Below are 23,447 nucleotides of genomic sequence, written 5' to 3'. Positions count from 1 at the left end.
ATGAGCCAAAGTGAAATCTCTTCACCGGTGAAGACAAATGACGGCAATGATATCGCTTCCTCGGCACGAGATACGTACGTAATACCATTTTGTCCATTCTTTTTGCCTTCTTCTTTTCGCTCTTGTTCTATTTCTTCCGAAGTCGCTTTCGCCTTCTTATGCGTATCATACGCATGCATATGTATAGCAGCTTTTGTAAGCGTAGAGAGAAATTTGGTTTTGTAATAATAGCGTGTGAATTTTATCAAAGTAACGAATTAACGATGAATTAGTAGTTGTTAGGTTGTCCGGAAAGTGTCTTTCTTTCGCAAGCGTGTTCTTTTTACAACAGTGTACCTTCGTACAAACGTGAAACCAAGTCTGTGAAATGTCGCGGTGTTTATCTGAACAGAACAAAATGGATCGTACGTAATTCGACAAAATAATATGAAACAAAAACGTTGTGCGTCTATTATTTCCTCATAAGACGAAAGAAACTTTTCGGACAACCTAATAGAAGCATCATTCGCTGTCGTTTTATGGGATTGCTAGGATGTAAAACTGTATGGATGTAAATAAATATTTATTATTTAGTATATTTACAATGTGTGTAGGATTTTGGATTTGACAAGCGTGTTCATTGAATTTCAAGGAATGCGACAGGAAATGAAACAACCTCTGACAATACAACGCGATACGACGTAACGCGAAACTATACAACACGATCGAACACGTTTTTAGACAACTCTTGGCAAAATTGGTTTTGTCCTGGCAACTGATTGCTGCTGACTGGCTCCTGATTCACAAGTGGCTGTTAGATGATTCCCTCAACAGGAGATCAGTCCTGACAATCTTCTATAAAACACAAGAAAACTCGTATATTTTCTAGGAAACATACACACACACACACATTTTTGAACTTACTATTAAAAAGTCCACACATTCTACATATGGATGACTAAGAATCATAGTAACGTAAGTTAGTCTATCGTTAGTGTTCAGGAAATAGAGCTCCGCATTCGTTGTTATAGGAAATGTATTGGGTTGTCCAAAAAATTTCTTTCGTTTTATAATATAGTTTTTATAATATATATTTTATAATATAATTATAATAATAGAAATAGAACGACACGGATCATACCTAATTCAATAAAATAATATAAAACATAAGTTGTTGCTCATCTATTATCAGCTTATAAAACGAAAGAAACTTTTCGGACAACCTAATATTATATTCTTGCAATTCACGAAGATATATTACGACAAGGAAGAAAGTTATATCCTAATTAATCGTGAGATTACGCGGATGATACTTTTAACAGTTGAAATATCCAACTGAATCGAGATTCTCTGTGATTTCCAGCTCGCCATATATATCGCTACATACATTCGCTACTTAAGTATTTATCATTGCTTTTATCATAATAATTAATATTGCAAGCATTTCTGTCAGTTTAGAGGATCGCATTTGATCTTTGCTACAATTCAACGATCGAAAAATTTGAGGACAAGGATTTTGTCAAGTGACAAAGTGGTTCTCCAAGGTATTAAAATTACAAACGCCAATTCTATCATCACATGTCGTCTTTTGAAAATGAATTTAATCGAGTTACGATATCGCATTATACCCAGCCATCGCAAAATCATTGCAGTTTGACTTGACTGCAGCGACTTGTAGTTTTATGACAGAAGTATGTCTCGTTAAAAGCGCAACCAAGCGTTCGAATATTTTTAACCGGCAGTGTATTTGGTCGGTGCCTTTTACATCGTTGCTCGTTTCTACGCAGAAATATCGTATCGCTAGATAGCTCGTCATCTGCAACGATAATTTACGGTTCGTGAAATTGTGTCGTGAACCGCAACGCGCTTTCGTAATGCGTAAAGTGACCGGTAATATACTAGACGAGCGTTATCGTTTTCGGTAAATTGGAGCAATAGATCGGACATCGTAACAGATAGACCATAGTACTTCGCTATTTGAACGCGAAACAATGATCTCTTTTGCGGAATCATAATCTATAAATAGCGATGTGTGATATTTGTTATCGTGTGCGTATCACACAGACTGGGACATTTAAATGGGAACAGTTAAATATCTCCATTGTTAATGGGCGTATGAAAAGTCTCCAGAAGGCGAAGCTATACTGTTTGAAGAGGCAAGTGCAGTGACGGGTGAAACTTTATCTGAAAGTTAACTTTTCATGACTCTTCGAGGCCATCGTCGTTCTTTTAAATAGAACCGCATATTTTTCGATACATCGATCGATCCTTCTTAGCCTAACCTATATAAAGTTATTCATCTATTTATGTCGAAAAATCATTAGTTTACCAGATACTTCAACTTTTATTCTGTAAAACCTATGGCAAAAGTAGTGCCTTGTATCAAACGAAGGTAAATTACACGTAACAAAGAAATACCAAGAAGATGTGTGGAACGAAGCATGTAGGAGTCAGGTATAGTTGCGTGAACGCGGTTTGTGGATGGAGCAGATTGTGGCAGGATTCTTAGTGATACGATTACCGACCACGGAAGTATAAAATTTGCATGGAAGAAACGAAAGTGCAAGAAAAGTGATAAAATTTATAACGCAATAAGAGATATATTTGAGCTTCGTATTCGTATATTTCATGAAAAATCATTCGAGTCTCTAGAAATGTACCGTTGCAAGCCCATGAAATTCCTCTGAAAAATTACGAACTGGTCATTCCGACCACTCACGCAGGTCTAGGGTTATCAAATGATTGGACGAGCCAGTGTATATATCCAATTGCGGAAACTGAAGGATGGACAAACCAATGGCACACGATCACTAGGGGCCACGAGCTACGATTTCGTATACGATTCGCTGTATGACTAACACCAGGAGCCACTTATGGAAAGCATGGGCAAACCAGTGCCACACGATCGCTGCGAATCACTCGGATAAAGGGTTGTGAATCTCGTAACCTGCTATCCGGTGGTACGCCTCGAGCATTCAAGATATATCGATGCGGAATACCCGTTAGTTAAACTACCAAGTAATTTTAGAACTTGAGGATATAATATATTCTGATAGTAAAAACGAACGACAATTCGTATATTTATAGTTAGAGTCACAAATGAAAAATAAGTTGCAGACAGAAATAAATGGACAGTTAGTGGAAGTGAGTATCTATAAAGTATCCTTATTATATTTATTTATAGAAGGTTGCATCAACTTTACGGTCATTAGCGACCAGAATTATCATTACATAAGATACAATTGCATTACACATGATGTACAACGCATGTTGTACGTAATACTCTATAAATAATAATTATGTATCAATGCACTGATACGCATAAAGACACATTATCGCACAAACATATCGATTTATAACAATTTATAATATTACAGCTTATCGTACATTGACATTCTACTCGCAAGACACTTATGCTACTTGTAAAATGGAGCATTGAGAAAATACAGTTGCGATTATTGCACGTATTCGGATTCGGATTTCGTTTAATGAATATGACAGTGTGTTTTTTTTATTTATTTATTTAAATTCTACAATTTGTCCAGTAGGACATTTGGTAAAATATTATAGCTTAGTGGTATAATAATATAACATGTGGATGGTTACCCCTAGTTGTTTATTTTATTTCTATTGTGAGGTCTGCGGGATGCTTCTTCTTCGGTCTTCTTTCTGTTATGGTTTTATTCGTTTCAGCAACCAGCTGATTTGGGCGTGTTACAAGTCTTTCTTTATGCTTTTTTGCATATCTAGCGATTTCCTCTTTGACTGTTGGAATTTTTAAATCTTTTCGTAAGTCTTCATTTCTGACGTACCATGGAGCGTTAACTATTGTCCTTAAAATTTTTGCTTGCTCTGTTTCTATTTTATTTATGTGACTCATTGCTGCCGTCCCCCATAGTGGGACTCCGTATGTTCAGATTGGTTTCATTATTGTTTTATATATATTTAGTTTATTCATTATGCTTAATTTAGATTTTCTATTGGTTAACCAGTACATTTGCTTCCTTTCTTCACGTATTCTGTTTATTATTGATTTTATGTGATGCTTCCATGTAAGGTGTGTGTCTAAATGTATTCCTAGATATTTGACTTGCTTTGTTTGTGCTGTGCGGGCGCCGTTCAGTTGGATATCTGGTGTTTTTCCTTTTCTACTTACTACTGCACTTACTGGTGTTCGCTTTTATTTGTTTGTTTTGCAGCCGCTTTTCTATTTTTGTAATGTGTTCTTGTAGTAGTGCGGCTGCCGTTTCTGGATTTGCGTGCCTCACTAGTATGGCCGTCATGACAGTGTAAGTGTACCCAATTCTCAGTCTCACGGGTCAACTGACCTCTTCTTCGAGAAGAAGCGCTGCATTTTTATTCGCTAGGCTTTCCAATATCTCGTGCGTATTAAATGACCACCGCAAGGATCATATTCTCCAACTCCTGGTCTCTGTTTCAGATAAATTTGCAAATCTTTGCGAAAAGCAGGCATTTCTTGGGTATTTGTTGCATCCTTATTGACCGTATAATAGGATTTTGAAGATGGAGCTAGTAATAGCGTTGTACACTTGTTTTATCTGTTATGTATCATTCAAGTACATAGATTAGATGGTAAATAATGGAAATCATAATTACATTTTTGTATAAACAAGCTGTATTTAGCGAAAGTTCATCGAGACCTACTCCTACTACCTGTCTATTTACTTTTGTGCCTGATTGCATCTTCGTACATGAAGAGACGCGAAGATAGACTTGGATAGAAATGTCTAGTCGACATGTACGTATGTATTTAATAGTATGTTAAGCATAAAGGTTGCCACGAAAGGGAATGCAACTCAATTTCGCTGAGTGACAGAGTCACAACTTCGTCAGAATGAAGACAGATCTTGGCAGAGTTATAGACTATTCTATCTGAGTGACGCGGCACAGAACCCAGGGGCTTTAATAATTTAGGTCCTGGTATATCCTGAAATTTTACCAAAAATTAGTAGCGAGAGGCAAGCTAATATACTACATCCGCGAAGCATGCAGACATTCAGATTGAGCAGACCCTTATCAAGCAGTGCTTTAATCTTTGCGCCACATGTTTCGTCTCCGTGAAACACACCTCCATAACGGAATAAAGAAATTAGAAGATTAAAGCTCGACTTCTTTGATTCGTGGTGTGATGACGTCTTTGTTTCTTTTTTTTTTTTTTTTTTTTAATCAATTTTACGCCAACAAATATATCGTTTTGAAAGTTACGTTAAAACGAGAACTCTAACCAAAATTTACATTATAATCTTTAGCATCTTTAGTGAGCTTTAGTATCTTTTGCAAATCTTGAACGTGTTAAGAAATAAAGAACATTTTCGTTATATTTTCATTAGCGAAAAGGCAAAAAGCACGCCAGAAAATGATGGGCGCATCGTGGAATAAATATAAAAACTCTACGGATTTATGTTACAGCGTAATATTTTTAAATTATAAAATTTATGTCGCAGCCGTTGCAATTTCAAGCATCTATAATTTTTATAATAAACGAAATGTCGCTAGAGATACAAAGATGTGTGTATTTTCTAACGAATAATAATGTCTCGGTTTTTATTGCAAAAAGTTTCTGGAAAGTTGCCAAATAATCGTTTTATTTGCTACTACATATGCTTCGCATGTACTTTCATATTTTTATCGCACTATGTACGATATAAAGTTGTTATCTTCGAAATTAACAAATAAAATAGAAATAATTTGTTCCCGTGGTATGCAAGAGAATTTTGGCTTCGCGGGTCGTTTGTTTTAATGCAAAAATTTATTCATATAGCATATACATACGTCACATATAAATTTTGATTTTTCAGTCTTCGCGAATAAAGCTGTATTGTTACTGCAAGTAAAATATGGTAGCGTAATTTGTAATATGTTTCTACAGCCAACACATTTGCATTCTATCGTAGTATAAGTATATACTTGCATTGTTACTTTCAATGAAATTGTACGATGATCCTCTCCAGCTTCAATTATCTCCAGCTTCATTACGAATTTTCGAACTCGTTCGAAAAGGCTTTACGTGGTCCACGCCACGAAGCTGTACAACACTTTAATCGAGGAAACACACGCTATTTGTAATTAAATGGGTTTCCTGGCAAATGGATAAATCGTGTGGGTCCCATTTCCTGGCCATATCGATTTTCAGACCCGTATCTAATCGATTATTACTTAGACGGCAAACCTGTACTTTATAAAATAACAGTTGTCAATATTGGAACACTTGTTCGACGTATCGATCACCATTACACGCAAATCTATGCGACACTTGATAATTCATAATGAGATGTATTATACTCATAGTATAGCTGTATCGAGGCTGGAGGTAGTCATCTAGTGCAATCTCTTTGAAAACATTATTACAACACGATTAGTACGACACATAGCAACTGAAAAACAAGATTCATCTGCCATTTCTGTTTTTTAAATCCGTTTCTATCGTACTTCCCACATATAATGTTATATGCTCGTTATTTCTAATTTTTATTTGTACAGATTGTAGTGTGACAAAACCTTCGATTGTAGGAACTTGCTAATTACGAAGATTTATGAGCGCACAGGCTATAATTATATAGCTGTATGACAGTGTCTGTTAAAAACGTAGAATGTGTATCTAATGAACGTGTATGTAACTTCACCTTCTTACCCATTTGACGCAATTCACACTCAATATTGCTTATAAAATTATCAGCAATTCTGATGATACATGTATATTGTAACTTAGCTTATTGATCGCTTTAAAAAACCATGTAAGCAGTTACATACTTGTACTAGGCACGTACTTACGCTGATTATTCCTGTTCTGAATCTTTCTGCGCTCCCTTAGTCGTATTCTGTTCATTTCCAAGGAGAATGGAAATTCGTTCTCTCTGGCCTGTAATTGCGGCATCGAGAAATTTACAAAAGAGAAGCGAATACGTATAGTATACGTCTCGGTCATTGGTTCAGAAGAGTTCATACGAATGTAGCGAAGTAAAAGACTCCTTCTTTTAATAATGCGGAGTTTCAGTGTTTTATTGCGATTTCCAGGTCCAGGATTTCCAAGATTAAGATCGGGAGATTCCAGGATTAATTTATTCAAAAAATTCTCAACTCATTAAAATTGTAATTATCGATCTCAAGAACGTATATACAGGGTGGTTGGTAACTGGTGGTACAAGCGGAAAGGGGGTGATTCCACGCGAAAAAAGAAGTCGAAAATATAGAATAAAAATTTTTCGTTCGAGGCTTTGTTTTCGAGAAAATCGACTTTGAATTTTCGGTCGGTACGCGTGCACTTTATCACGTCTCGTTATAACGGATCTCACTGTAGATCGTTGTCTCGATTGACGTTATTTTTTTAATTTTTAAAATTTTTAAATTTTTATTCTATATTTTCGACTTCTTTTTTCGCGTAGAATCATCCCCTTTCCGCTTGTACCACCAGTTACCAACCACCCTGTATAACTATTCTAATATTAATTCCAAGTGTAAATTTAGTGTTCCTATAACGTTATTTCGGCTATCAAGATCCACAATTCTCAACAGTTACTTGACAGTAACTCAACAGTAACGTTGAAACTTGAATATCATTGGCAACTAAGTGATTGCAGATGTTGTCACGATCACCTAATGACAAAAGCCGCAATCATTTAATTGCCAACCCAATACATTCCGATAAAAGTAACCAAGCGTTCACGTGCTTTCGAACAGTACTATACGATGACTGAGCAGTTATGTCGCAATTTTGTGAATGCGATAGATGCAAAGATACAACGTTGTCCAGATTTGACTAGAACACATCATCGTTGGTGATACAACCGAGCGGGCACGGTCGCTTGAAAACGGAATAAATCTGTAGCACAGGGATGCCACTCGAAGTTATCGCCCCCACGTGTAAGTACAAGCGGCCGAGCGCCAGACAACGTGATACATCGCTGCGTATTTGCGATAACGAAAGTTATACTGCTCGTTGGTCGTACATGTCAACAAACGGATCCTTACGGTCGATGCATAGATGCGGTGCAAGTTATTACAGCATCCCGTCGAAATGCTGAGAGCTCTGCCGCGTCTCGACAACAGTCGGTTCGTTAAAACCAAACCTGTTTCTTGGTGTTGGTATCGTTGACGTAGAGGCAGATGATCTCGGAGACGACCTGCGCTTCCTGTTCGATACATCTGACTTTTAATTGGACGATGGAATGCGTCATAAAACAGGAGCATCAAACGGGAAGTACAGTTTGAAAGATAAGAATCAGGTATCTTTTACATTTACGTACTATTTCTTCAGTTAAATGCACCACGCTGATGGAGATCCTTTAAGCCAGTACTTTTTCTTCTTTTCACTATCTTTTCTATGGTAGATAAATTATTTCACAAGTTTTTAGTGTACAAAGTGTACACGTAAATTATTTCCTCTTTCATGGGACCGGTATTTCTTTTCACTTAATTAAGGTTTCATGTCTCGTCCGCCGCTACAAGGTTGATACTAAGCAGAAAGTGCCCTGTATGTATTAGATTATAGCGTATGAAATAATTTTGCATCGAGTTTCTAAACATTTTCCCTCGACAAATAGTTCGGTGCTTTTGTAAGTAATTTTATAAAAATTCTCTCTTCCGTGTGTGATTAAAATTTGTTACACGTACAAACGCATCTTGGAATATGATTTGTCCAAAATTAAATGTTGTAACGCAGTAATTAAGATAACGTACATTATAATACACATCTGCGAGGTATACATATTAGGTTGTCCGAAATGTTTCTTTCGTTTTATAAGGAAATAATAGACGCACAATGTTTTTTGTTTCATATTAGTTTACTGAATTATGCACGAACATAATAATAGAAATATCACGAAATGGATCACACCTAATTCAATAAAATATAGAAATTGTTGTTTATCTATTATCACCTTATGAAAAGAAAGAAACTTTTCGGACAACCTAATATTTAGCCTAATGCTATCTTCAAACATATTCATTTCTCCCTTTAACTAATATCTGAAAGTTGCTAGTTTATCTGATAAGTAATTTTCAATTACGTTTTCCGAATTGTAACGTAATTTAAAAGATGAAGATTGAGCAGAACCCGAAGACGAAGTTCATTCTGATTTCGTCTCATCGACAGCCTAACAAGAATAACGGTTGAAAAGAATTAAACCTTCAGAACTCTGCACAGAATAAAACCTAAACCAAATAACTCTACAGGATTGCTAGTGGATAATGAGATCACATTCGTTAAATGACTCGATCGGACCAGTTGCGAATTGAAGGAGCACATTACACAGAAAAAAAAAAAAAGAAACAGTATCTTGTACTGCCAAAATCAAGTCGCCTCGCTGCGATTAAGAAGCTAAAGCCACGCTCGCACAAACGTAAATGTATCTGCAGATTATTAAAACTGACAATATACAGGGTGGCTGGTAAGTGGTGGTACAAGCGGAAAGGGGGTGATTCTACGCGAAAAAGGAAGCCGAAAATATAGAATAAAAATTTAAAAATTTAAAAAATTAAAAAAATAACGTCAATCGAGACAACGATCTACAGTGAGATCCGTTATAACGAGACGTAATAAATGCACGCGTACCGACCGAAAATTCAAAGTCGATTTCCTCGAAAACAAAGCCTCGAACGAAAAATTTTTATTCTATATTTTCGACTTCTTTTTTCGCGTGGAATCACCCCCTTTCCGCTTGTACCACCAGTTACCAACCACCCTGTATAATAAAAGAACAATTTATTGCGAAACATCGTTCATAAATTATTACGATTATTTTTCCAATCAAACAGTAGATCGTCGTAATTATGAAAATAATGGAAGTAACACGAAGGTGGCCGCTGCTGTTTAGGGGGAACGCAGTAATGTGAATGGATGGAAGCGAGGCGCGAAGGAAAAGAGAAACGTAGAAGTGGAAAGGGGTGAATGAATGAAACCATTCAGGCAACATGTTTATGCGCTCATCGCCGGCATGGAACAGGCTAGCATACCGGTCGGCACGAGCAACAGTCCGGAAAGCAGATGGCATACGGAGAGGAATGGATTATACTGGCTGTTCGGACGATAATAATAAAGTGCATAAACTTGTAGAATAAATGGGAGCGGCTTATATCGGTGTAGGCAAGAGCATCATAATGACACTTACCAGTTGCTGGAAGCGTGTTAGCGATTTTAAAATATCGCGCAATTTTGAGATCACTGCGGACTGCTGTGTTTTATATTACATGCTTGGGAAACAAATTACGGTCGTCCAGCCATTCGCATGAAAAAAGAAACGAGGAGCGGCTGAAACGAGACTGAAACTTTCAATTTCACTTTCTTACTCATCAATTTCTCTACGCAGCTATCGGAATTAATTTGTACATCGTGCGAGTTTGTGCCTCCCCTATTCTCAAATTTATGCTTCCAACCTATCAGTTTATTGAATATTGGTTGGCAATTGAAAAAACCTTCATCCGATTATATATTGAAAATAACTTATAATGGAAGCTTCTTAGTAGCAAAACGATAGAACGGCGCGAAAGTTTAATTACTACTTGCTATTCAGCTTTTTATACTAAACTTTATTGGTTTGTTCTATAGGTATAAGTAAGGCAGAATGACACATAAATACACGTGAAGATCGTGTAAATCGTATTATAAGCTTAACTTCACTCTATGTTTATTATAGTTGTTAACGCTTTTCTGTCGAATCATCGGTCGTAATTTTCTACTGTTGGACAAAGGGTACTGACACGTAGAGATTATAACAAACATATTATTATTATTTCAAAATGTTCACTGTTTCTATTGATAGAAAACTGACAAAGATAAAGAAATAACTGTATTATCCTATGAAGTCCATTTTGGTTTTGTTTCATCTCAATCAATCTTTCGTATCGGTTCACTACACACGAACTAATTTTAATTTAGCTGTTCTCAGAGTCAGCTGCGATGCTGTAAAACCAAATAACATTGTTCTCTTTGTACGTTCCTTACGCATAGCTGTTCGATAAAGCTTCAAACGATTTACGATTATGTAACATTAGTCTCCTGTTTATACTCGCAACACCACCAAGGCTTCCTGATAAAGTTTTGCTCGAACACCTTGTACAAGCATCCGATAGAAGTGTACAAAATGCTAATTATCGTTTCTTAATATTTATCTCGTTGTTTGCAACCAGTTGAGCACAGTAATTTGCTATTTTTGAAACAGATGTTAAAGACAAGTTTCAGCTAACGTGGGAGTAACTTGATGTTGAACAACAAACTTCTCTAATGTATTTCATGTAGGGCTACATACTATCGTAGCATGAAGGACATTCACGTGGGCAGATGAATCCCCGACACAAGGCGACAAGCTTCGCAGGTAGATTCTGAGTAGATAATGTGAACTACGATGAAGATCTCATCAGTTCCGCGTAATTAGCTCCCACTCCACGACATCTCATCTACGAAAGGCTGTTACACGTACGTGATAGTTGTCTTATCTCAGCTGGTTGCATGATGTCTTTCCTTGGTTATGCAATCGTACCTTGTATACGCGTGTAATCTACGGCAACACAGCTTTAGGGGCGGAACTGTGTTGGATTGCTATCGTCTTGATAGGCCAGTCTCTGATATTATCTATTCTGTAAAGCTTGGTAGGAGACTAATTTTACTAAGAGAATATCTATCCTTAAAGTAGCTCGCACGCAGGCTCAGCGTGTATTTGCTCTTTGTTTCTTTTGCGACAAAGATATAACGTATCTTGTCTGAGCTGAAGTAGCTCAATGAACTAGCCGATCTAGCAGCAAAAAATTGTAACCACGGAAGAAGCAAATCAGTTTCCTATATGCAACGCATCATTTGACATCGTAAAACACGTTGAAGCGATATGCAAACAAAACTGGAACGTATTATTTGTATTATGACAAAGTGAATATATAAACTCGCTGCATAAATGAATCTCTAGCTTCTCTACGATTTCAAGACAAACGATCGAGACAAATGAACAACTTAAAGAAGAAACCACGTTAAACGGGATAAGACCCGGCTGACATGTACGCGCATTCTGGATTGTATAGTCCTTCTGTTAAATGCGGCATCTGCATTGTGAGACAGTCAATCATCAACATGGTATAGATGCGCGCATACAACGAAGAAAGGAAAATGTCGAGAATCGTGAGGATATCTACACTTTTGTAAAGAAAGTAAGATATTGGAGAGAATTTAATGTGCCATGGAGTATAAAAGTAGTCGTTAATGACCATGGTAGTCGATCCGACTATGAATAAAATAAATAATATATTTCTTTTTATTTTAAATAATATTTAAATAATTAGAATAATCGTGGATGGAAAGATGATAAATCACGACGTGGTCATAAATCTTCCACGGTTTCATAAGAAAAAGTATTATCAACAGATACGAACACCTGCAAATGTTCTTCAACATTTCACACGTTTGTTTTTGCATCCTTGTTAAAGAATATAAGATTACTGGAATTCTCTAATTGAAGAAATTTAATGATTCCTTATCAAGCTAGTTACAAATAAATTGATATTTATTTGCTTATTACTAAGTAGATGTAAATTATTTGTTTCACAAATTACATGTGATATAAATCCAATTAGGGAACATATTGGATTTGATTTCGTATCTTGATTGCATTTGAACGTATAAAGTTATTTATCAAATAACGATACGTTATCTATCATCGAGGATTTAAAGCAATTTTTGAAACTTTGAAAATTGCAGCCTATGATGAAATTCTACTATGATAGACGTTAATCTTTAATAAATTAAATATCTTCTTAGTATCTAAAATACTTTACTATCGAAATTTCTCCCTATTAATATTTCCTGAACCATCAGTTTCATAATTTATGTGGAGTTATATATTATGTGCTGTATGTCATGCTTGAAAAATCAATGACTACAAAAAGCTGATCATTAGAAACGAAGGTACAATTCTTCTTATATTTTCATATGGATTTTCTATTAATGTAACTCGTTGAACAACGAATATATTATATATTAATATATAAATTACGTTAATTGAACGGTTATTAATGCAAGACAACTTGGCAGTTTCTAACTATACGTTTAGGCCGTTAACAAGACCTCAAATATTTAGTTTATGCTTGTCTTACATGACAATTTGTTCGTATGACCAGGACATAAATACCTTGGTTCGCGTTTAAGCTTAGCTACCGTTAGACATTAATTCTACTTGGTGTCTTTTCGTATGTTACGTACAAACTTGATATCATCTTTGTAGATTTATATTTTTTCGCTCATGTTACAAGAGGTTTCCTCCTTGCATCTGTGTAACGTATGCTTCCGTAAATGTAAAATGATTCTCCCTTGTATGTATCGCGTGTACGTAGATCAACGGTACCGTTACTAACAAGTTTAAATCTGACCATGCCCAGATAGTATTTCTATTCTCTATTCGTTAAATAATGACCTTGCAAAATCAATAGGGTTTCCTGAAGAAAATGTCATAAATTGTGTACGTCGGTTAAACTATGCCCGTGCATTAACGCTGCTTTAGTACAGTTAGGTAATACATAATTTTAGCGTTTAGTTTCACTTCATTATCGCGTAATCACTAAAGGCCGATGGTAGAGAATGGCCAATCTTTGTGTAGCACGGGTACCAAAAATATTTATGGCACATCGTTCTATTATAGGTTCCAAGGAATTAAATTTAAATTAATTGAAATTAAAAGCACAGTGTTTTACCAGTAATATAATAGGAAAATTGTATGAAAAGCAGTTGAAGTGTGAAGCGTACAAAGTGAAAAATTGGTAATCGTTAATTTCGAACGATAGCAACTTTCTAGCAAATGGAAGACATTCGCAACTTCGAACGCTATTTTGCATTACGATAACAGTTGATATTTATATTATTCGTAAAAAATAATTGACAAAACTTTCCTATCATCCTCTTTTGTAATTAACAAAGTAATGGAAAAAATAAATAACGTATATAATATTTTACTGCCATAAAGACTGAAGTAAAGTCACTTGAGGGATTGTCTTACTGTAGTAAGTGAAACAAGGTGTCCTTTTTCTCCTGATTGGTATTTTATTTTTGCATATTATTAATTATAAAACTTGTTTTGAATGATGTAGATGTTTTTATCATATTGGCGGTGAAACATTCACAATCACACCATCCATAAGTAATTGAAATAACGATAGAATGGAATAGAAAAGAAACAGAAACAATAATACTGTTAATCGTTAACGATACTCCTTAGGCATTGAAAAACAAATTTTTTGAAGGTTAATTATCTTTCTTGCAAGAAAATTAATTATACATTTGCTTAGAATAATAATGGTCCTAAAATGATAATCGGTTAATGGCTACCTAAATTAATGAGAATTATGCTGTAAAATATTTATCTCAGTCTGGATAAATACAGCTTAGAAATCCATTTTGAAGTACATTCGTGGTTTCACGGAAAACGTGTTGAATGTTTAACAGTATAATCTTTCGTGGAAATGTACGAGTGCATTTTAGAGGCTGTGTAACTCAAAAGTAAATTCGTATTTTATCCACAATCTTTTTAATTTATTTTCAGAGCTTCAAACTATTTATTAAAGAGAAATGGATTTTCTGATTTTTCGAGGCTTTTACGATAGAATAATCTCCTAAAATGAGATTGATCAAATATTATGTTTATTGCAAATTACTATATTATTAGGTATGATTTGTTATATTATTAATTACAATTTTAATCGTATCCATGGAAATTTGGTAAAATTTTCACTCAATCGAATGTACGATTATTTTAGCATAAAATAATCATCGCGTAGTCGATGAAAGTGATTGTTGAAAATTGATAGCAGATTGATAGCAAATTTTTAACAAGTCGCGAAAATTCAATTTTGTTCTTTGTTTCTCCACGCGTGTCATTCTTTCTAAACCATATTGTAAGAAATATACATATACGAGAACGATGTCTACATTTTCACATTCGTATTAATCCTTTCAGAATCTAATCTTTTTTAAACTGTGGAAAATTCTCTCTTAACAGGTTATTTAATAATACAAACATTCCTCTCTACCTTCCTATAGAGAAAATATAATTAACTAAAATTTGGAATCAGTTTTACCGACAATAAACATACATTTATCGTTTAATTATCAGTTAATTAGCAATATCTCAAGCACGCAACATCGAGCATGAAATACAATCGAATACAATTTTTCACTGAGTATAATGAATTCTATAATTAATGATTAATTATATCACTTAATTAGTAAGTAGTACGCAACATCGAACATACAACATTTAAATAAAATTTTCTTCTATTAAATAATATCTTTCTGAATACGTATTACGCAATCATTTTTTAATCATCGGATGTTTGAGAGAACATCTCCATACGCACATAAAGTGCTCGTAAAACACTGATAAAACGTGAATACGTACGAGTCCTCTTTCATCGATCTTCCGCGTCTAATCTAGAACTTTTCATTGTGAGACAGACATCGGCTCGGACTTCCGGCATTTTGGTATGTAAATCTGATTCCGTGGCGGGGACGCTTTTATCGAAAGTATAAAGATGAAAACGGAGTTTGAGGAGGATAGAAAGCAAGGTGGGTAGATAGATAGAAAGAGGTGGAAAGCAGAGCCAGAAATGTTTAGAGGAACGCGTCGCGACGGTGCCACTGTTTATCGCGTGCGGACATCTTTATTTGAAACGTCCACCTCGTAACTTGGCTTACCCCATGGCTTTACTGCAATCGTGTAAATTCTTGTTTGTGCGCGATACGACGCTGCTTGCCGTCTGGCTTTCTTCTTTTACTTTAATGGATTTTTCCTTCCTCCGACCAATCGCAGCTAGGGGCAAGGATTTCCGCATCCGCCAACACGTGGAACATTTTCTTTGTATATCAGCGATCAAGTCGAATCGCTTCCAATTCCAAGACTTACAGTAGCTCACGGATTTTTCTATATTTCAATAATACGTTATATTTTGACATACGAGAGACGTAAAACTCTAAACCACCAAATCAACCTATGGAATCCTCGCTTGGATTTTGACTTGCTGAAGCAAAGGCAAGAGAAACAAACACATAAGTGGAGTTCATATAAACGCATCTTCACCGTATCACGAAATTTTGTTTACAAAACTCAAAGTGGTATAAGGTTGGCGACATTTAGCCACCTACTAGTAGCGTTACAAATACTTTTACCAGATCCGATGGTTTATCTTGCGCATGCAATGTGTGTTTTCAAGACAACACGAACAGAGGAACCCTTTGACACAAAGAGTGGACTGTGCTTCGCGACGAGGCAGCCAGCATATAATTCTCATCAAGGATCCATTGCTTGGAGCAGGCCACCGTAAACCACATACGCGGAATAGCAATCAAATTGAAAGCAGCCCTCTGCAACCCTGCAGGTATATAACCAAGGTGTACCGTCGGTCAACTTCTATGGTGCCACAGAAACAGCAATATGGAGATAAATACAGCGATATCTGTACGGCGTCCACTGCAAATTATGATAGGGTGGGTCGTAGGAAAGCCAATATTATGCTCGCCCCTGTGCGTTTCTGAAACAGCTTGGTCTCTTACGTACGCAGCGTTCATTACGATCTTCGTGCCAGTCATTCGAAATAATTAAAAGCTGTATGTACATGATCTATGTTATCGCTTGATCGCGTATCTTATGCTTCGGCTGTCACGTGACTACGTTTTGAAGAAAAAATATTTTAGAAACAATACGCTGGGAAAATTTCCTAAAACGTTCGGGAGAATATTAATGAGAATAAAAATATGAAATACAAAGATATAGTAAAGTTATAATATGTAACATAAAAATGCGGATATTTATGTAGATATATATTTTTGTATACGTAATTTACAAAATGGGACTCGGATAGAAAAGTGTCTGATCTATCGAATATTGTAAGGAGTTCTGTATTTTGAATATTTTATATAGATCGTTTATTTTGAAAGTAGTAGAAATCCATTTCTTCTTCGTTTTGGGATATTGAAGGGTTTGCGTTTCCATCGCGATCTATTTGGTTTATCCACGTCCCTATGTGTGTAAGTATAATAGATGTAAATTCATTGTACCAGTAGCTTTTTCGAGAACTAACTGGGTCAATATCTTTTTTTGACGCTACGAATGGACCTACTTAAGAAATAAGCGAATTGTACAATTTATTAAATTTCAATTATTTAAAATTTATGTTCTGTGTTTTAATTAATTAATTAATTTTCCTTTATGATAAAAACTGAAGATGCAAAATGCTGCTATTTAATTTCAATATAATTTTCTTATTTACTGCAGCAATGTGCTTGTAGGATTCATATTAAGCATATTAAATCCACGTTAAGATGTTAAATAAATGAGTGAAGTTTCTCGATATAAAATAAAGTGTTTACCGAGTTGCAGATGTTACTGAATTATTTGAAATAATTATCAAGATCCTCCCACTTCCTTGCACCTTAGATTTACGCTTTGATAACAACTCGATATAAATGCAAAACTGTTATTAATTTAATGATGCTCGTAAGGCAATAATAATTTACGAGCATATTATTGAATCGTATTTAAACAGGTTGTTCACATCCGCGCATGCAATATTATATGAGGTGAAGAGGATAGGATTACATTTGTTATCATCTGTTTTTCGTTATTGTTGCCTCGATTGTTTGCACAGGCTACAGATTACAGGAAATGGACTTGCAACGCTTTCAAAATAGATAACTATACAATTCCATTTTTTAACGAAATTTCAATTAACACTAGAACCACCTCACCTGGTTGTGTAATTTTATTTAAAAATTCCTATTTCATGTTATATTTGTCTATGCAATGATGTAATGACTTTTGCAACGATAACTAAAAGGATAATATAATGAACTTTTTTGTTTTTCATGTATTCAAACTCGAAATAATTTTGTATCAAGGATACTTATACCAAAAGGGTCCTGCAATCTGTTTATCGAACCCCAATTAACCAGTTTCCTCGTTTTGTACGACTTGCTATGCGTTTTTTAAATTTTTACTGCGTATCATTCGATATGACGATATCAGGAAAATTCCGGATCGATCGCTAGATCGCTAGATGCTAACACTGGAAATACCACACCAGTCAAAACGACTAGTTCTACAATTTTATAAATGTGTCAACCCTCGTGTAGAGATCATGGTCCCAGGTGGATTAATGATAACAAAAATGTACCACATAACATGGAATTGCTTCTGTAAGAAAGTAATAAATCAATAAATATAAAGATATTCTATTATTACGTATTTTTTAAAGACCAGTCATTTTCTCTGGTTTTGTAGAAATACCTTCGTGTTAACTATCGATAGTTCTAGTGTTAAAACATTTTATTGGTATACTTTAAAATTTCAATTATCACTTGTTCGTAAATAAAAAGGTCACACTAAAGTATATGTAAATTCCTTGGTCTTCTGAATTTCTTTCAAAAAATCAACGCACCACTTACGAAATAAACGGTCCATATATTTCTGCGCATTATGTGTATTCCGTGCTCCTTTCTAAAATCTCTTCAAATCTCCCGTAAATCCATAGAAATCCGCAGTCTATCTACCACCATAAAACGGTCATAAATTTATGTACGATTATCTATCTAAGTTGGATATGATAACGTGGAAGCTAAGTAAAGGGCGAGGAACAAGTACGACTGTATACGAACAAAAGGCGAATGTATATTGCTTTATCAAAAGTGGCATTTCATATACACGTGAGTTGTAGGAACGAGTTGGCATTTGCCCGTTAAAGACAGGGGACGAGTAGTGGAGCTATATACTGGGACAGCCACGATGCGGAAGACGTCGTTCGGATAGTCGTACAGCTCTGTAACGCCCTTGTCTGGCCGTGTCTGTGTGCTGGTGACTAAGATTAAAATGTACGCTTCTCGAATGCGTCGAGAGTCGACTAGTGGCGAGGTCGAGGCCTCCTCATAAATCATTCTTGCTTGAAAATTTCAAGTAGCGCCTAGCAGCAGAGTTTGCTCACGCGAGATCCCTCGTGCAGCTTGCAACTTCGATCCATGACGGCTTGAATATACTTTATGCACGAGCAACACGTACGTATACGTTGATGTTAAGGGTGAAGCAAGGAGAACAAGGGAGGAGCGAGTGGTGCCAAATGATGGCGTGAACGCAAGCGAACGAGCCTTTTTAAAAACTCTCAGGATTATGGAGATGGATGAAGGTTTTGTTGCTACGACGACCAAAGATACATCTGCAAATCGTTGTATGTATTAATAGAAAGAATTCATCGTGGAACAGCCTGAACAATGAATTAAGATCCACGTGCAACGAATTTTATTAATCAAACTTAAATAATCAAATTCATACGGTCAATTGTATGAATAGATTTCAGTTAGAAACAAATAGTCATCTAACTTTAGCCAACGTACCACAGTGTTCCATATGCGACGAACTTTATTAATCGAACTTAAATAATTAAAATTATACAGTGCAGTGTACGTGTAGGATTTTAGTTAAAAACAAATAATCGCTTAACTTTACCCGACACACGACAATGAAATATTGGCCCTAAATTTGACCATAATGTCAGAGTATCTGACACGAGTAACTTTCTTCAGATTTATTATTTCAAGAGGATCGAAGAATTCATTTTGCACAACCGAACGGTTTCGAAGTTTCCTGCAAAATAATTACAAGACCAAAGAGGTTATATGGCTTGGTGGTTTTAGAAACTCTTTTCACAATAAAGATAATGAACGTTCCAAGATCCGTACTGTGTCTAATCAATTTTTTACAATGTTTAGAGTTGATAGGTTTCTGCGTAACAAAGCCCGTTTATCTGAAATCGCCAGCTTTTCATTCGATCTTTAATTTATTGTATCGCAAGTCTGCAAAATGTAACCTTAATGCAGCTAATTCGTTATGCATTAATATCGGAAAAGGTCGGACACGCGTATTCATAGAGCTGTGGCAACTATTTATTTAGGCTCGCGTTGCATTCTGCACATTACGTGTACTATCCGCGAGAGGCTAACGTATATCTTAAGCAGCGGAGCGTATCTTCCCTATCTTTCATCATCTTCATTTCTTGCACAGCTATTGACAGACCGCATGCATCGTGCAAATAGGTCATAGGTCAATCGACATTCGATGCTACGTCCAGTTTATCATCATCTTATGATCTATATGATGTATACCGCCAATGAGCCGCGCATTTATGCGAGCCAATGTGAGACGCTCTCTTAACGGGCTTGCGAGTTACGCTTGTCGACACAATACATTCGCGCAAAGCGCATAACTTCGCATTTCCAGTATCTTATCGTCGATCAACGGAAATCTTTAATCGAGGCTCAACCGTGAAGAATGCAAACGAGATTTATACTTTTTAATCCTCTTAGATTGCAAAGAACGCATCGCTTTGGAGAACATGTTGCGAGACCTTTCAGAGATCGAAGATAGCGCGATACATACGTTTCAACGATCTGTTCCTACCAAACGAGTAAGTTGAAATTTTGGAATAATAACGGTCGACGTTCCAGTGATCATTACACGCACACTGATCAGATAGCGATCATTTTGATCGATTTTCGATCGGACTGGACAAATTATCCATGGTAAAACCTTGATTGTTGAAACTTATGGCGACGTGCTGAGCGGATAGAATTACTTTGTTTTCAAACGCCAGACAGTGATTTATCGCGCACTGTTTTATAAATGAATCGTTCAAAAGTCATATAGATCGAGTCTGTAAATTAAAACGTATAGAAAGCTTGATGATATTATAAACATAATTCTTTACATTTATCGTGGAATTGACTATTATCTGTGTCCTTAGTTCGACGATTTTGAATTCCGATTTTGAGAGACTCAAATATCCATGTTAAACAGAAACAGAATCCTCTGAGCAAAGATGTGACAATGTCTTTTAATCCTTATCCTTGTCTTCTAATCCTTATCCTTGTCTTCTAATCTTTGTCGTGAATACACGTTTTCCATTAAACTTTCTTTGGTTCCACCTACGTTGAACTTACAGCCACAGTCAAAAGTGAGTATACACTTTGAATTGTCACGAAATTTATTCCGCAACTCTTACATTACATACGTCGCATGAATTGAAAATTGATCGATAAACTGGAAAATACGTAGGGATAGAAATTAAGAGTGAAAGGACGTAGATAAGTGTGTAGGTAAAGCAATATGATGCAAACTGGATTTTTCTGAGGCGTATGCTCACTGTATTAATTGGACCTTTCGATTTCATCACGTTCCAAACAGGAATATCAATTTCAGTTGCGTTTTATTTGCATAGGGAACGCTTAAAAACAACGAAGCATACGTCGCTTACACGTATCAGGTAAAGCTAGCTATGGGTACCGATAGGAAGTCGTGGAACGATGATGCTTGTCACGTTACTCAAAGTTAACCCGTTCTACGTTTATCTACGGTTACGTCACTTTCTATGCAACCTGAGCTCTGTAATAGCTTGCCGTGTTTCTTTCGCGTCCAGCAAATTCTCTTGTCGAGATACACGTGCCCAATGTGCGGGCTACATTCTTCATGGTCTCAAGCTTATCTCCGCCAAAACATGGAACATTTAGTCCGCAGAAACCGCTATGCTGGTGCGTAGCTTAACGCGAATCCTCACCCCTGCCATTTAACACTGGAACTACCACATCATCAAATTGACCGGTTTTACAATTTTATTTTCAAATTCTTACTTCATGTTATATTTTCACCGCAATGATGTAATGACTTTTGCAACGATAACTAAAAGAATAATATAATGAATTTTATTTTGTTTTTTATGTATTCAAACTGAAAATAATTTTGTATCAAGGCTACTTATACCAATACCAGTCAAATTGTAAAAGGGTCCTGCAATCTGTTTGTCGAACCCCGGTTAATCAGTTTCCTCGTTTTGTACGACTTGCCACGCGTTTTTTAAATTTTTATCATTCGATGTGACGATATCAGTTATCAGGAAAATTCCGGATCGATCGCTAGATCGCTAGATGCCAACACTAGAAATATCACATCAGTCAAGATAACTGGTTCTACGATTTTATAAATGTGTCCACCCTCGTTTAGGGATCATGATCCCAGATGGATTAATAATACCAAAAATGTACTATACAGGATGGTTGGTAACTGGTGGTACAAGCGGAAAGGGGGTGATTCTACGCGAAAAAAGGAGTCGAAAATATAGAATAAAAATTTTTCGTTTGAGGCTTTGTTTTCGAGGAAATCGACTTTGAATTTTCGCTCGGTACGCGTCCACTTTATCACGTCTCGTTATAACGGATCTCACTGTAGATCGTTGTCTCAATGGAAAAATTAAACAAAAAAAAGGAATTTTTATTCTATATTTTCGACTTCTTTTTTCGCGTAGAATCACCCCCTTTCCGCTTGTACCACCAGTTACCAACCACACTGTATAACATGGAATTGCTTCTGTGAGAAAGTAATAAATCAATAAATATAAAGATATTCGATTATTACGTATTTTTTAAAGACCAGTCATTTTGATTGATTTTGGTAAAAATAGCTTCGTGTTAACTATCGGCAGTTCTAGTGTTAAGCGACACACACCCCCGTTCGTATGTATTCGAACATCTACAGAAAGTGACAGAACAGAAAACTGTAAAAATATTTCAGAATTGTTATCCAGGTTATCTAGGAATTTACGTAAAGACAGATAGAAGCTATAGAATCTTAAGATATATAGAGAATTTATAGGTCCAATGTTATAATCTTTTCATTGATTTTGTTATAATTTCTTGATTTTCCATATTCTTCCTCTGCAATTTGTCCGTCAGGACATTTGACAGATTAACGTAGCCGTTAGGATTTGTAGCACATGAGTGGTCATCGCCATTGAACCATCACAGATTGTCAATGCATACACATAAGCATAGGTTGTACACGTTCGTACCTTTGTAACGACGATATTAATCTTTCTTTTTTTATTATTATTACCTTAAGAGATTTATACGGTTTACGCGTGCAAATAGAAATTTCATAATGCAATCTGCGTGTATAAACTTGATCACCGAGTAGCCGGATCAGGATTTATCGAAGTAATCATTTATGCTGAAACTGGGTTGTGTGGATGTTTCCTTTTTAGTCTTCAATCGGGTAGTAGTCTTTCTTTTAGTCTTCACGTGGGTTCCGTGAACTTTTGATGTCAGCTGATTTGAATGCATCGCGGTTCTACTGCTGTGTTCTCATCGTGTAATAAAAATCTCATCTTCATACGCGTGGTTCGACACAAGAAAACGACGCTGCAACTGTTTCCATCAAACAAATTCAGAAAATTGACGACAATTGCCTTCATGGTAGCTGACTTCTGTGTTGACATACAGTTACAGACGATGCTGCCCATGTTCAAAGCAATTCCACGGGTCATATTTCGTAAGATCGTCGAGATCTCGATTGTTCTTGCTTTCATACTTCCTATCGACAAAGAATGAGTTCCTTTGATCACTGACTTGATCCTTGGGAAGAGGTAGACGTCGCAGGAAGCCAGAA

The 23,447-nt window shown here is 36.0% G+C and overlaps 2 protein-coding genes across 3 annotated transcripts in view; one reads left to right on the top strand and one right to left on the bottom strand.

The window, feature by feature from the left end:
* LOC138179191 (CCR4-NOT transcription complex subunit 6-like) overlaps positions 1 to 23,447 on the top strand; it is an 828,627-nt gene that overhangs the window by 652,742 nt on the left and 152,438 nt on the right. The gene's annotated exons all lie outside the window — the stretch shown is intronic.
* LOC138179192 (small ribosomal subunit protein uS3m-like) overlaps positions 21,668 to 23,447 on the bottom strand; it is a 270,513-nt gene continuing 268,733 nt past the window's right edge. The window contains exon 5 of the mRNA XM_069111740.1: positions 21,668 to 21,686. The gene's annotated coding sequence lies outside the window, so the exon portion shown is untranslated. The remainder of the gene's footprint in view (positions 21,687 to 23,447) is intronic.

This window comes from Bombus flavifrons, chromosome 4 (genome assembly GCF_040668555.2).
Source record: "Bombus flavifrons isolate JBK064 chromosome 4, iyBomFlav1_principal, whole genome shotgun sequence".
In the NCBI taxonomy this organism is placed as follows: Eukaryota; Metazoa; Arthropoda; class Insecta; order Hymenoptera; family Apidae; genus Bombus; species Bombus flavifrons.
This window is presented reverse-complemented; position numbering and strand designations above follow the sequence as displayed.